The sequence below is a fragment of the Poecilia formosa genome, unplaced genomic scaffold (genome assembly GCF_000485575.1).
Source record: "Poecilia formosa unplaced genomic scaffold, Poecilia_formosa-5.1.2 Scaffold241, whole genome shotgun sequence".
NCBI lineage: Eukaryota > Metazoa > Chordata > Actinopteri > Cyprinodontiformes > Poeciliidae > Poecilia > Poecilia formosa.
In genome coordinates, this window is record NW_006800180.1 from 793,804 (window position 1) to 807,900 (window position 14,097).

A 14,097-nucleotide genomic window follows, 5' to 3' on the forward strand; every position below is an offset into this window, starting at 1 on the left:
GTGGGCTGTCCTTTTTCCTAACAAGGCTCTCACCTTGGGCCTGAAAAATCATCAGCAGCCGTTCAGGTTCCTACATGCTAAGCTGAGACACATTCTGCCTCCTAACTGTGTTTGTTTTAAACATAAAAAAAAAAATCACCGATCACGTTTTTTCAAAATCAACTAATGTAGAATTTTCAGCTTTAAAAATGTTCAAAACTAAAATTCATGCTTGATAAATAGTTTTCGTTCTGATTTTTACTCATGGAAATCTGGAAAGTGCGTTGTGCTTTTGGATTAACTTTGGATTCCTCCACTTCCTGGTGATTCACTGTAAACAGTCCCCTGCCGCAGTCAGTTCTTTAAATCTCAGCACAAATAAATAAAGACAGTCGATGATATAAACTATATATATTTGTAAGCTAAAATGACGTAGTCAAAGTCAGACATACATCCAAGTTAAAGTTTGTGGCACAACTGGAATCCAGTCTGAGCTTGAGATATTTCACAAGGACGTACAAGGCAATGGCTGACTCAAAAAAAAAAAAAAAACTTCCACAAAAGGTTGTGCAAAGGGTGTTGAAAGCAAATCCTCATAACATCATCCCAATAAAATGAAAGACAAGTTGTTAAAAAAAAAACAAACAAACATAAAAACCCTGAGGCCTTGCGAGTTTCTTTCTTTAAACTCTCTTGCGTATCTGAAAATAAGAATAGATATTTGTGGATTTTCACGCAACATTTCTACGATGTATCATTTAACACACATGATAACAGTGGAGGATTTGAGAACGTTCTCCCTGTGGGATGACAGAGGAGTGACAGCTGCAGTGAGGAGAAACTCGGTCGCAGTTCACAGGTGATTGATTGGAACAAAGGCATAAAGAAACGCCGTCATCATTATTATCTCTGGCCCTTTTCTCACCCGGCCGACACATTCAGCTATCACAGTGCTGAGCTTTTCCTGTCCCCACACATCCATCACTAATGAGGGTTTTTCTTTTTTTTAAGCTCATTTACATGAATCCAGAGCGACCTGGCCTCTGGGCCTGAGTGGGTCGCTTCAGGTTCCTGCTGGGCCTCGGCCTCCACATCCGCTCTGAATGGGAGTCCGGCAGAAAGCCACATATCCTCCGTCTGGCTGCAGTACGCATCCAGATACCTCAGCTGGCGCATGCTCGTGTGGTTCCCGCTTTGTCCTTAAATTGGAATCAGAACGTCTTTAAAGCAAAATATATTTGACGTCTAAGCAAATCTGACTTTTTTTAAAACAAGTCCGAAAGATACAGCGTGTGAAGCGTTCCTTGTCTGCCTGCGTTTGAATTTGTTTCCTAAAAAAATATAAAGTAAGTAAACATAAAACAAAACATAAGTAAATAAACTTTTCCCACATTTTGAAACTTCATCAAAAGTTAAATCTAATCTTTAATTCACCTAATTTTCTCATTTAAGTTTTTTGATATTTTAGCTTGTGTTGTTTACAACTTTCCCTACTGTTATGCATATGAGTCTTTGTTTGTTGTGCCTCGTATATGTAGCTGGGCTTCTGTTACAAATGTGTGCAAAACTTCGTCAATATTCCGCTAATGCTGAAATAACACAATTTTACCATTGCGGTGTTTCTGTTAAATAAGAAACAATGAAAATCACACGTGAGAAAGTTTGCTCACGCAATAAGTCATTAAAAAACATACCGTGGCATGATCCTGCTACCACTTCCTGTCATCGTCTTCTTCAATATTTCCTCCAGTAGCAACATCCTGTTGTTAATCATGTGATGCGAAAAAGTGTTTTCATTGCAGTTTTATGAAATGCACTAATTTCGATAGGGCTGAAAAACCACCTCATTGTAGCGCAACAACTTTTTATTCAAAAACATGAGTTATTTTCAAATTGCCGTGTTTCCATTGAATTAATTTATTTTCATATTTCTAATTTGCGCAATTATATGGTGAAAGGAAACACAGCTTCTGTTAAGTCAGATTTATTTTACATACAAACTATGAAGCTATGCACATTGTAGGTCACCAGATCTTAAGAAACCGTGTAAATCAAATTTCTTATGTGCATTTCGAATTTCTGAATAAGAAAAGGTTGACGGAAATGGTGAAATTCAAAACAACTTGCCTTAATTTCGCAAAAACGTTTTTCACGCACACTTGAGTTAATTTTGGCCTTTTCTAAAAAAGAGTTAATGAGCTAAACGGGAGATGGAAACAAACCCACTTTTTACTTATGTTAGTTCTTACTCACGTTTTTCTCATTTTATGTAATTTATCATTTTCCCGTGTCTGCTTGTTTTGTTTTTAACTGTTTTAGATGTATGTAAAATTTCTTTAAAAAATAAACTCTACTTTTTAGTTATTGAATCGTCCAGTTGTCCAACAGATGCTAACACAAACTGGAAACGTGACTGAGTGCAACTGCCCTTCAAAGTAAAGCTTTGCAATTTTTCATAACAAAGCACATTTTTTATGTTTTTGTTCCTCATGTTTTGCACTTGACACTGTTTCTATGAATTCAAACTGTCAAATCATTAAATACCACCATTGCATCTTTTTTTCTTGAAAGTTTTGTTAGAAACATCTGAGCTTTACAACAAAAGGAACTCCTCAGGATTTGTTAAAACATGTCCGGAGAAGCCAAGTCTAAGTGAAAACAAGTCTTTATAGGCAATCAGCATGCCAGTGAAGATCTATCAGATATTTTAACGCTTGCTGTTGTGATTTAATCACTGTGATGTCTTTTCATCTACTGATTGTGAGGCTTAATTGTGGGATTGGAAAGAAGTCGCATTCGAATGCTGGCTTTCTTTTCAGGGCTCCTTTCTTACTGAATAGTAGAAAGGCTAAGGCTCTTTCCTTAGTTCTAGAGATCTGAGGAAAGAGTTGTTTTTAAAAGCGGACAGATATTGATTGCTTAGCTGTTGTGATCTGGAATAACAAGATTCCAGGTTTCAGATACGTGGATTGAAGAGATAAATAAATCAACTAATTTCTTGACTGAAACTAGCCTGTTTCGCATATCACTGAGCAGATTGAGTGCTATTTTCATTTTAATGTAAAGCTCCGCCCCCTCCCAGCACTGTACCTGACCCTTTAGGCTACTGTGTGAGCTGGGTGACCACTGCGTCCTCCGACTGTTTGCATTGACAACTGACCACAACGATACCAACTTAATGAGGGATTAGCTTTCTCAGTGAGCGGGAGGTGGGTCTGTCCTGGGAACGCTGCTGGAGCGTATTCAAGTTGTCTGACACTTCAGCCGAAGAAAAAGCACTGTGCAGAAGAAAAAGCTTAGTCACAAACAATAAAAGTGGAACAATTTTATCAACTATTCCATAGCGGAAAAATAAATAAAGAGTGGAAAATGGGAGTCTGAAATTGCGTAACACATTTTTTAAAGGGGCGGTATTATATAAAATCGACTTCTTTGAGCTTTATGTCATGCTATCATGTAATTAATTTGTCAAAAACATACCTGGAGTGTCGCCTTGATTCTTTCATGGATGTTTGAGAAAGTTTTTAATCTCCCATGGCAACCATGCAGCTTTGCAAAGTGCCTGGGTGGACCTAGCTCCGCCTTTGAGGACGAAGCTCCTCCTCCGAGCTGCAGTTTCCAATCCTCTAAGCTTCCTCCTCACAGAGCAGCTCTCCGCCACGACGCCCCCAATCGGCTCCTTCAGACTAGCCAGCAACAATTAGCAAACACATATTTTTCCAACATTATAAGTGAAATAATCTACCAATGAAACTGGTGCTTTTTTTTTTACATCGATATTAAGAAATTATTGACTAAAAACAAGCTAATATATCTTGATGAAGAGTTACTTATAAGTTAGTTTTGCCTTATTTTAAGTCTATTAATACATTTGCATTAGAAATTAGGCAAAACAATATTTGGCTAGATTTTGTTTTTGCAGTGTTTACTTGGTGTTTATGCAATGTTTCAGTGGTTGATGATGACGGGGAATTTTTAGAGATGCATAAAAACAGACAACGAGGCATAAAAGCAGAACTACGTCCAATGATGGTTCAGATTAAAGTACGCAATGGAGAGGCTGAATAAATTTAGACTCATTCAATGCAATGAAAAATGCACTGACAAAAAAAATAAAACAGGTGATCCAACCTTTTAAAGAAAGTTAGTTAATTTATTAATCAAATTACGTTTATCCAAGTGAATATGTCAAGTTTATGAAGTGATCATGTTAAAAAAATATAGTAAAATTAAGTTTGACAAAGTTAATTCCATTACAAGTAACAAATTAGCTCCATTTTTAAGTGCTCTATTCTGTTTTTTTTCAGTGTGCATGTTTGAATTCATGCTTCAGTGTCCAGATGCCTGAACCTGCTATAGGGACAAGAACCGTTCTCAAAACTTAAGTTAGTGCTGATACAGACACCGGCCACACTTTTCAGATATTTACTGTAAAAACGTTTGGCAAACAACAGATCGTTTTGCGTCCATGTACTCTGTGTGTTGCACACACATAAAATGAGCTTTAAACATGATAAACAAAGACAAATTCAAGGAGTTTGAATATTTTTGCACTCCTGCTGCGCTGAGAATTTTGAACCCTGAAAGATTTTATGGATCCTCGAGAAAAGGAACCAAACAAAAAAATCTTTTTGTTTTGAAAAAACGTAGAAGATTTTGAGGTTGCAGTCCTGTAAAGCGGGCCCCTACAGGAGGGCCCCTTCCCAGGTGCTTTGAGGCCTCTGTGGAGACCCCCCTCCACCCCGTTTTCCTCTGTTTAATGGAGGTGAGAATTGGCGGGTTGGACTTTAACACTTGACCTCTGTTTACACTTCCTGTGGGTGTCGGAGCTTTTTGTCCATAAAGCGCCGCTCGTGAGGCTCGGCCGTGTTGAAAGGAGACAGAGAGTGGCGCAGCAACCCAGCGCTGAGCGCTGAATGCACCGCCGCTCCTGGCCTCTGGTTACTGGAAGAGGCCATTTCCTCTCTTCACATTCACTGTTTGCTTATATTGCGGCCACACTTCCTCGACCCCCCAGGCCTTTTACTGGAGCAGACCAGAGGTTCTGTCAGCTTCTGTCTGGTTTTAACTGGGCTTTAATGGATCTTATAAGCACTTGTTTTCACAAATAAAGGAACTGAGAATCTGATTTCAGAAACTTATTTTGAACTTTTTTTTTTCCCCAATCTCACATTTAAACATTTGTAACGTCAAGGCAGCTGCCACATTTATAATTCAAAGAGCCATTTTCTCCCTCAGTCCAGTTAAATAAAAATTGTTTAGAGCTGCAAACTTTACATAATCTTTTGGAAAAAAAATATTTTTTGATAAATATCTGCTGAAGAAAATGTATTATGTGTAAGGAACCAGTCATTTAATCTCTGCTTTCAGATTTTAAAATGTTAAAATTCAAAACATTTTTTAAAATAAAATGAATAGATAAGTAGATTTTCTTCTATGTTATGTTGATATTTGTGAGAAATGCTATTAAAAAATTTTTATATTTAATTTTAATTTAAGTTTATTTATGTTTTTGTCTGTACTGTGTGAGCCCTGGAAATCAAAGTCAAAACCTTTGTCTGGACACACAATGTTGTCCTATGAAGCTGATTTCTTTTTCTGAAAATGGAAGTTTTCCAACAACAAAAAAACAGAAAAGAAATATATTACTGGTTCTTTTAGTTTCGATTTTGTGGAAATTTGCTATAGTTATTCCACTAAAAAAATAACTGAAAAATTACAAAATGCAGACAAGAACTTACCAGTTTTAGACTGATGGTTTACAGAGGAGTGGATTTTGGTAGCTAATGTGCTTAGCAGTAGCCTTTTCTTGGTTGCTAAGAAACCACACATCAATTTGAAATAATCCTGTTGAAAATATTTTTATTTTGATTAAGAAAATTATCTGTGTTCTAGGTAGAACAGTATTCAGGTAAAATGTTGTCATCCTAATCTGGAAATCATTTCCTGTTTGTAAAAAGTCACGGCTACAAGAGGCAGTACTAGTGATTATTGAATTTTTCTGTAGCTTTTTCCAGCCTGTGTACTTGTTGATGCTTCTCTTGGCAGGTACTCAGTAGTTAAATATATATTTTGTCTCAGTTGGAAATCCCTGGTTAAATAAATAGCAGTGGTTTTATATTTTTATTGCATCTCTGCGATGGAGTTGTGCAGCTGCAGCCGTCTGCAGTGTCTTTCTCACAGCATAATAAAGAAGCTGCATGGAGGCATAATGAGCTGCTTCAGAAGACACAGGCTTAGGCAGGAATGTGATTCTTAGGTGACAGGGTTGCATGCTTGGACTTGCAGGCTACAAAAGGTCGTCTCTTCCCTAGTATGGACATATATACATATACTGTGTACTTCTGATCATTATAACAACCAGTCATGTTTGGACATGAGCCGAGAAAGTTCTCTTCAAGCGGCCTGTGGTCTCCGTAAATTCATATGCACAGAATGTATGATGACTTTTGAGTTGAATTTTCACAGTGAGAGAAAGAGAGAAAAAGTTCATAGAAAGGTATTGCTCGTAAGGTTAGACATTCCTATTCATTTTATGGTATTTTGACTTCAATTTGGAAGGACGAGATGTCAGCCAAAAATACAACAACTTAGATTCGGCCATAACATGTAAAAGTGATTTATATGTCATAAGAACAAAGGAATAGTACTAGGGATAGAAACTTTTATTGCTAAGTCTGACCTTTCTTGATGTTAGTTATGGGGTTTGGTATTTTAATAATGAAATCTGGACCGGTCTTCTGTATAGAAACTCTAGATCCTTCTGGTGTCTTGGTTGCCTCTCGGGAACTAAATCCTCGCGCTTGCCTACAGACTTTTTGTAGGATTTTGTGGGATTAAAGTCTGAATACAGGCTAGGCCATACCATGACCTCAATGGGATTCAACGTGAGTGTCTTCTTGATTGCCTTGGGTAGGAAGACATTTCCTCAACCTATCTTTAGTGTTTTGGCTAATGAAAGTAAGACTTTTCTCCGAAACTGACGGAATATTGAAGGGAGATGAGAATCGAGTGGTATTGAGCAGAAGGCTGATGCTGTTTCCTTCCCACAAAGTTTCCTGCTAAAGGTCTTGGAGCCTATTTGACCCTTCTGCCCCTGAATGTAACGTAGGAAAGACCAGGCCTACACTGCCAGAGGTTCGACAGAAAGAACTGGACCCACAGCAAGAATAAACGGGAGGAACTGTGTTTGTTTATTTGATCGATTGTACCAATAGACACCCAGTCAACCCAAGACCATCAGAAAGACGCTTGTTAAGAAAGTCCCAACAGTTTATGTAATTTTTTTTACTTTGTTTTGAAAATGAAAAGAAAAGAGAAGAAAAGAAAAGGAAAGAAGAGCACACTTAAATGATTTAGTGAAGATGTTGGACTAAAAACCAAACTCTTTGGCTTTGTATAACCTGCAGCAAAGAAGTCACAAACATTTTTGCAACATTTACAAGAAATGTTTGTCAATGAAAGTCCGCTATTGTGTGTATGGCTAGGGAGCCAGATACTTTTTAAATGTTGATGGATTACACAATTTAAATTTTACAATACGTTTTGTTTCTGGACTTTCGGGTGAGATCCTTTCTCTCTCTCTCTGTCTCCACTTTCAAATCTAAAAATCTTTGTTATTGTTTGCAACTGGGAAAACATACAAAACCAGCGTTGAATCAAATGTTTATTTCTTTTACGTATTTCACTCCTATGTTTTCTGTCTCATGGAAATACACCAGCAAGTTCTTTTTTAATTTATTGGCTTAAAATTTGTTTCTTAATTGTCCACATTGTATGTTCATGTTCACGCAGCTTTGAAGTCTGTGTTCCGGCCTCCATTCAGCCATGTAACGACAGCGCTCCAGGACCGCCGGTTTACAGTGGCCCGGCGCGGCTGTGGCGATTTGCATCTGCCCGCGTGAATCTGACACGGACGACAATGAGGGCAGATCAAAGCGGCCGTCTCCCTGGAGAAATGCCAAACAAAGACACATATGCTGACTTTGTGGACTATGATGGACTGAGTGCAATAATTAGCGTGGGCAGCCCATTACACCTCACTTTCCTGTCTAAGCTATGCAAAGAGAGAGGGACACAATGGTTAATTTAGTGTGTTTACGAGAGCTCGGCTGACGCTTCAAACAAGACCACACACAGGCTGGTAGGGAGACCCCAGACCAGGTGAATGACTGACCGCTGCCATCTGGTGGAGCAATTTAAAGGGGCAGTATTATGTAAAATTGACTTTGTTGAGATTTACTTTATGTTATAATGTTATTTCCTCATCAAAAACATACCCGGAGTGTTGTCTTGATTCTTTCGAGCTTGTCTGAGAAACCCTTTAATCTCTCATGGCAACCATTCAGCTGTGCCAAACGCCTGGTTGGACCTAGCTCCACCTCCAAAATGCTAGGCTGATAAAAAAAAACATATAGGGGTTATTAGAGGATTGCTGTTATGATGACTTCCTGAAGGTGGAGTTTCAGAAATATTGGGAGTTTTTAAAGAGACAGACACTCAATTTCAAGGCGTTACAGTGGGAAGTCAAATTTCTTTAAAGTCATATTTGATATTTATAGCATTTTTAAATAGAATCCAAAGTTAACATAGTTACTTGATTATGCTCTAAAATGACCCCATGTGTCTGGAAAACAAATACTACTGTCCCTTTAAGTGATAAAAATTTTAACGGATGCCTCAGTATTTCTAAGCTCATTACAACTGTATCTATGGAATTTGTTCCAACAGGGCTGGCCCAAGGCATAAGCAAACTAAGCAGGGGACACAGTGACACAAGTAGTGAACTTTATAAGAGCCAAAGGTCTGAGTCACTGCCAGTTTAAGTCTTTTCTGGAGGAGTGTGGGTTGGAACACGCAGACATGCCGGATCACACCGAGGTGAGATGGTTAAGCCGAGGAAAAGTTCTGGACAGGTTTGTCGAGCTGCGGGAGGAAATATGTTAGTTTCTGGAAAACAAAATGAAGACCACAGCAGAGCTCCGGGAGCAGAAGTTTTCGTGTGAGCTGGTCTTTCTGTGTGACATCTCAAGCCATCTCAATGCGCTGAACATGCAGCTTCAGGGGCGGAGACGCATCATCACAGAGACACGTACTCTGCAGTGAGAGTTTTTAAAACTAAACTGCACCTGTGGGAAAATCAGATGCAACACGGAAACCTTGGCCATTTTCCCTGCTGCCAAGCCATAAAAACGCGGCTCTCTAACGCTGTGTTCTCCTGCACAGTTTGCTGAAAAACTCAATGTAGTTGAGTTTAGCCGGCGATTTGCCGACTTTGACGTGGAAAACGCACCAACCAGCCTCCAAATGGAGCTGATTGAACTCCAGTGTAATGAAACGCTGAAGTCAAAGTATGAAGCTGTGGGTGCCGCACAGTTTAAACAGTTCATCCCCGACACAGTAGAGTTGTATTTGAAACGTAATCAATTACGAATTTAGTGATGGGACTTGACTTAATGCAATGTTTTGATTGTTAATTCTATGTTACATGACTGTGTAACATAGACTTTGAAATGCCCTGCTGCTGAAATGTGCTATACAAATAAAAATTGATTTGATTTGATGAGGCTTTAAACCGTATTAATATTAATGTTACACATAATTTTATCAACAACTGCATTCCTAATGCCCACAACGGATGGTTTCTGGGTGAAAGCGAGAGCTTCAACCTCTCTTTTGGTTATAAGCTTATAAATCACACCAGTGCTTTCTCTGTTATGACATGCCTACAGTGGGAAGGTGTCAGTCTTATCTTATATATCACTTTTTACTTTAACTCATGTCCTGTAGATTATTTTCAGGGTTTATATTTTTTTTATTTTGGACTGATATGATACAGCTGTCATGGTGGAAGGGACTGACCTGCAGTTGAAGAATAGAGAAAAGAACAAGGAGAGCGAAAGTGAACCAGTCACATTGTTTATAGGGTTTCAGTAGATCTTTTTGTCATATTGCTTAGAATGTGAGGGCTTACCAGTATTTCTAAAAGTGTTGAATGGTCTTGAGTGCCAAAAAAATTGAAAAAATGTGATGTGTTTTTCATACGGTGCATAAATCTGGTGGGTGGGTGTAGAATTAGGCGTCGAGATCTCAACCTGAACAACATCAAAATGGACTCTACATTTTTGTTTCAGCTAATGAAACAGGTAGCTAATGCGATATAATGATCTCACATTTCATTTTTTTTGTTTTGCTTTGTTTTCAACTTTTATTCTAACATATATAATATATAAAAATAACTTTGAAGCAACCATCTGCTCATGAACTTTAACATAATTTACAGTTGTCATTTTTTTAACATATATTCACTCCTGTTTTTTTTTCTTGTACCTCTTACTTGTTCTGTGTGTTTTAACAAACTTGGTTTCAATATGAGGTTTTGAGACATATTGCTAAATATCTGTACACACAAGTACAGATATTTAGCAATGACAGAGAATTTCCAATGTGTTTGGACCAAAATTAAAGTTTTGACCAGGAAAGGGGATTTCTAGAAACTTTATGAGTGTGCCTGTGTGGAATAGAGATGAATTAATGTATTCAAGAGATGCTGTGACCTTCAATAGGCAGATCATGCTCAACAACTTTCTGTGTGGCTGAATATGAACAGTAGGCCAAAACTGGACTATTTGTTCTCGTATGTTCAATTATTGATTATTTATTTATTTATTTTGTGGCGCTTCAGGCAAGTTTGAGTCGAATGCAGAAATCTTTATTCTGTGAATTGAGGCGGTTGAGGCTATTGCAAGCTAGCTGCTAATATTATTTTGCTAGCTAGCTTTTTTTTTTTTTTCTATCAAGGCTAAGTGCAAGTTTATCACTAGTTGGCTGTATGAAGTTCATATATTTCAATACCTGTCAAGTTTCCCATTTTGGCCGGGAAGCTAACGTTTTTCTTTTACCCCCCTCTCCCGCCGTGCTCCCGTATTAATAATTTCCTGGAAATATCCCATATTGTGCCCCCTACCGCCTCCATGTTACTTGCGCTGCCACCCCCACCTCCCGTTAGTCTCTCTCCCTCCCCGCTCTTACGGTAGTATATACCCTGTCTTACGTTACTCGCCCCCGCTCCCGCGTTAGTCTCTTCTACATTGCGATAAAAATGTGTCCAACTCTGTGACTAGTTTGTTCCAGGCTCTCTTTGTTGACAGGGATCTCCCCAGTTTTTGTCTCCTCTACCTTTGTCAGGTTCTCCTCCTCTGATTTAAGGAGCATGTCAACCTCACTCAGGATTTTAGAAAGTTCCTTTCTCCTTGAAGACGCGTCCTGCTTCAGCTTCTTTCTTGCATCCTTAGTCTGTTTCAGTTTCTGGACTTCCTGTTGAAGGTATCTGCCAATTTCTGCCAACTTATTAATCAGAGAAATGTATTTCTTCAAAGCCAAGTTGTCTTGGCCTAGCCTCTTGTTTTCTGGCTTCACTCTAGGCATTTCTCTCTCATTCACATTGTGGATGTGCAATATTGCGATTTTGTAGTATGGAGTGAAAATGATATGAATTCTGCCAGATGATCAGCCCCGGTGAAACAGAGGCCATTCTGAATGACATGGGCATAGTTGATTGAATTACTTTTCGCTCGGGCCACTCTATTAAGAATTTTAGTCTTTCATGAAGAACATGAATCATCCTAAGACAAATTCGAGACACAGTGGCTGTTGACACATTAAATCAAGACTTTCTCCTTAAGGTTGCTGTAGCCTTTCACAGCTTTGTGAGGTCGACCACGGTTAGATCCGTCCGGCATTCTGCATCTGGAGATATTTAGTTATTAAAAATTAGGTTCAGAAAATTAAGAAAAAAAACAAATAAACTGTGTATTTCCTACCTTTGAATCGGAGCTCGAGCTAAAAATGGCGAGTTGCAATGGAATGCATTGAGTTGCAACATGCTGCCACCTGCTGGTAGTCCGACTTTACTACGCATTTTCTTGCAATGAAAAATAATTTATGAAATGGCAACAAACTTAAATTTATAAAAGCCCACGAATCAAAACAAAAAATAGAAATGTGTAAGAACATAAACATAATTCAGTCTTAATTTGTGACTGGAAATAAATTCATTTAATCGGTGGTTTAATATAATAATAATAATAATTGTGTTTGTCCTGGTGTGTTTTACAATACATTACTGTGTGTAATATTTCGTCCACGTGGGGGCAGTGTTGGAAAAAGAAATAGTAATTTCTCTTATGTAGGACTTTAAACTTGATGAAATTAACCAAACAGTCATGACTTTTGACTGTGGTGAAAAAAAAGAGAACTATCTGGACAATAACAATAACAATCTGAAAAAGCTGTGTTTAAACAGCTACGCCTCAAAAGATTCCGTCTGTTTTACTATTTTTTTTACTAGAAATTAGGAAGAAAATGTTACTGCGGTCTTGGCAGGACCTCCAGCATCCACTGAAACTCTGCCTCTTCTAGTTCTCTCTCTTGGATCCAGCTGCTCTTCATCAGAAAATATTCTAAAAGTAGTAAATATATATTCAGTTGGTCTCAAATCCACATTAGGTAGTAAAAAAATCCCATGGTAAGCTGTGTGCATACATGAAGAGTGTGGTTCTGTACTGAAAAGTGTATATCGTGTGCAAAAGTGCACTTTTACACATACAAAGTACAAATAGATGAATATTGTACTGACTTAAAGACTTGATAAACTGTTCCAAAAAAGCCCACAAAAAAAACCAAAACAAAATAAAACTATAAATACTTCTATTATGTGTAACAAGTAGAAACTACTATCCACAAAGTAACAAGCCCTGTTCATTCAGAAATACAATTCAAAACGTTATTGAATCGATCAAACAGATTCCTTTCTTCGGAAGAGGATGCTGGCCCCAAAAAGGTTGAGAAACACTGATCTAGATGAAATGGAACAATTTAGATTTGCTTGTGTTCCTCCAGAGACATCTGCCAACCTAGTGAAAAACTAGGTTTGTTGTTTTTTTATTTATTGTTTGTATTGTGGCAACCTTTATTCTTTGTATCATTATTATTGTTAATTTGTCTGTATTGCTTTGTAACATATCGTATTTATACTGTACTTTGAGGGACTACAGATGAAAATTACATGTATAACTAATTCTGGCATACTATGTGACTTGCATTGTAAATTCTGAAATAAATAACCATCAGCGACACTATTGACCATTAAATATGAAGCGGTGTGATAGTTTTGGCCTTGTCATTCTTCAGTTTTCTAGTTACAATTAAGAACGTCAATAAAAATCTACCAAAACAACTTTGTGGAGATTTTTATCTTTGTACTTTTGGAAACAGTACAAGTAAAAACAGTTTTCATTATGATTAGCTCCAAGGAAATATTCAGAGTTTTGTGTGATTTCATCAGGGGGGGCTAATTTAGACCACTGACTGTACAACTCACAATTTTGAACCTGTTCAAATACTAATAATAACTCTGAAGAATTTTGAACTAATATAAGTTACAACAACATGCAATTTCCCTTCAATAAAGTATTTTTGAATTGAATTGTTCTGATTAGAGAAGATCTAAAATGAATTCTTCAGGACCCAAATTCTTGTTTCATAAATCTGCTGAGAAACAAACAAAAAAAACACGTCACTAAAAGTCCAAAATAAACATTCTGTGCAATGAAAATGCGTTTTAACTTTTGACTGCAACCGTTTTGTTCTTCATATTTAGTAGAAAAAGACACAAACAGCTAGAAAGTCTGCCACGGTGGCTCTGGAGACTCAGAGCCTGAGTCACCTGCATTCTGCATAGATAAAGAAATGCTTATGTAAGGCTTTTAAACCACTGAGTGGGCTTTCAGCTTCAATCACCAATCAACACATTAGCACAAACGCACCAGGCCCTGCCCCACGGTTGTAAACTTACTGCCCCGTGAGACTGAAAGCGGTTTCTGTTTGTTTACCCTTCAGAGGAGATTAGATTGTGTTCACGTGTTTGAAACTGTGACCTCTTTCAACAACAGAGATGGCAACGAAAATAATGCAAAACTGCATTGCTTAAAAATTGTGTCGCATTTTGATCTGTTTTATTGTTTTGTACAAGAAAGACCCAGAAACTGGAAGATTGTGTTCATTCCCTGTTAAAATTTTGCCGCGCATTTATTGAAGAAAACAACGTCATCTTCATTG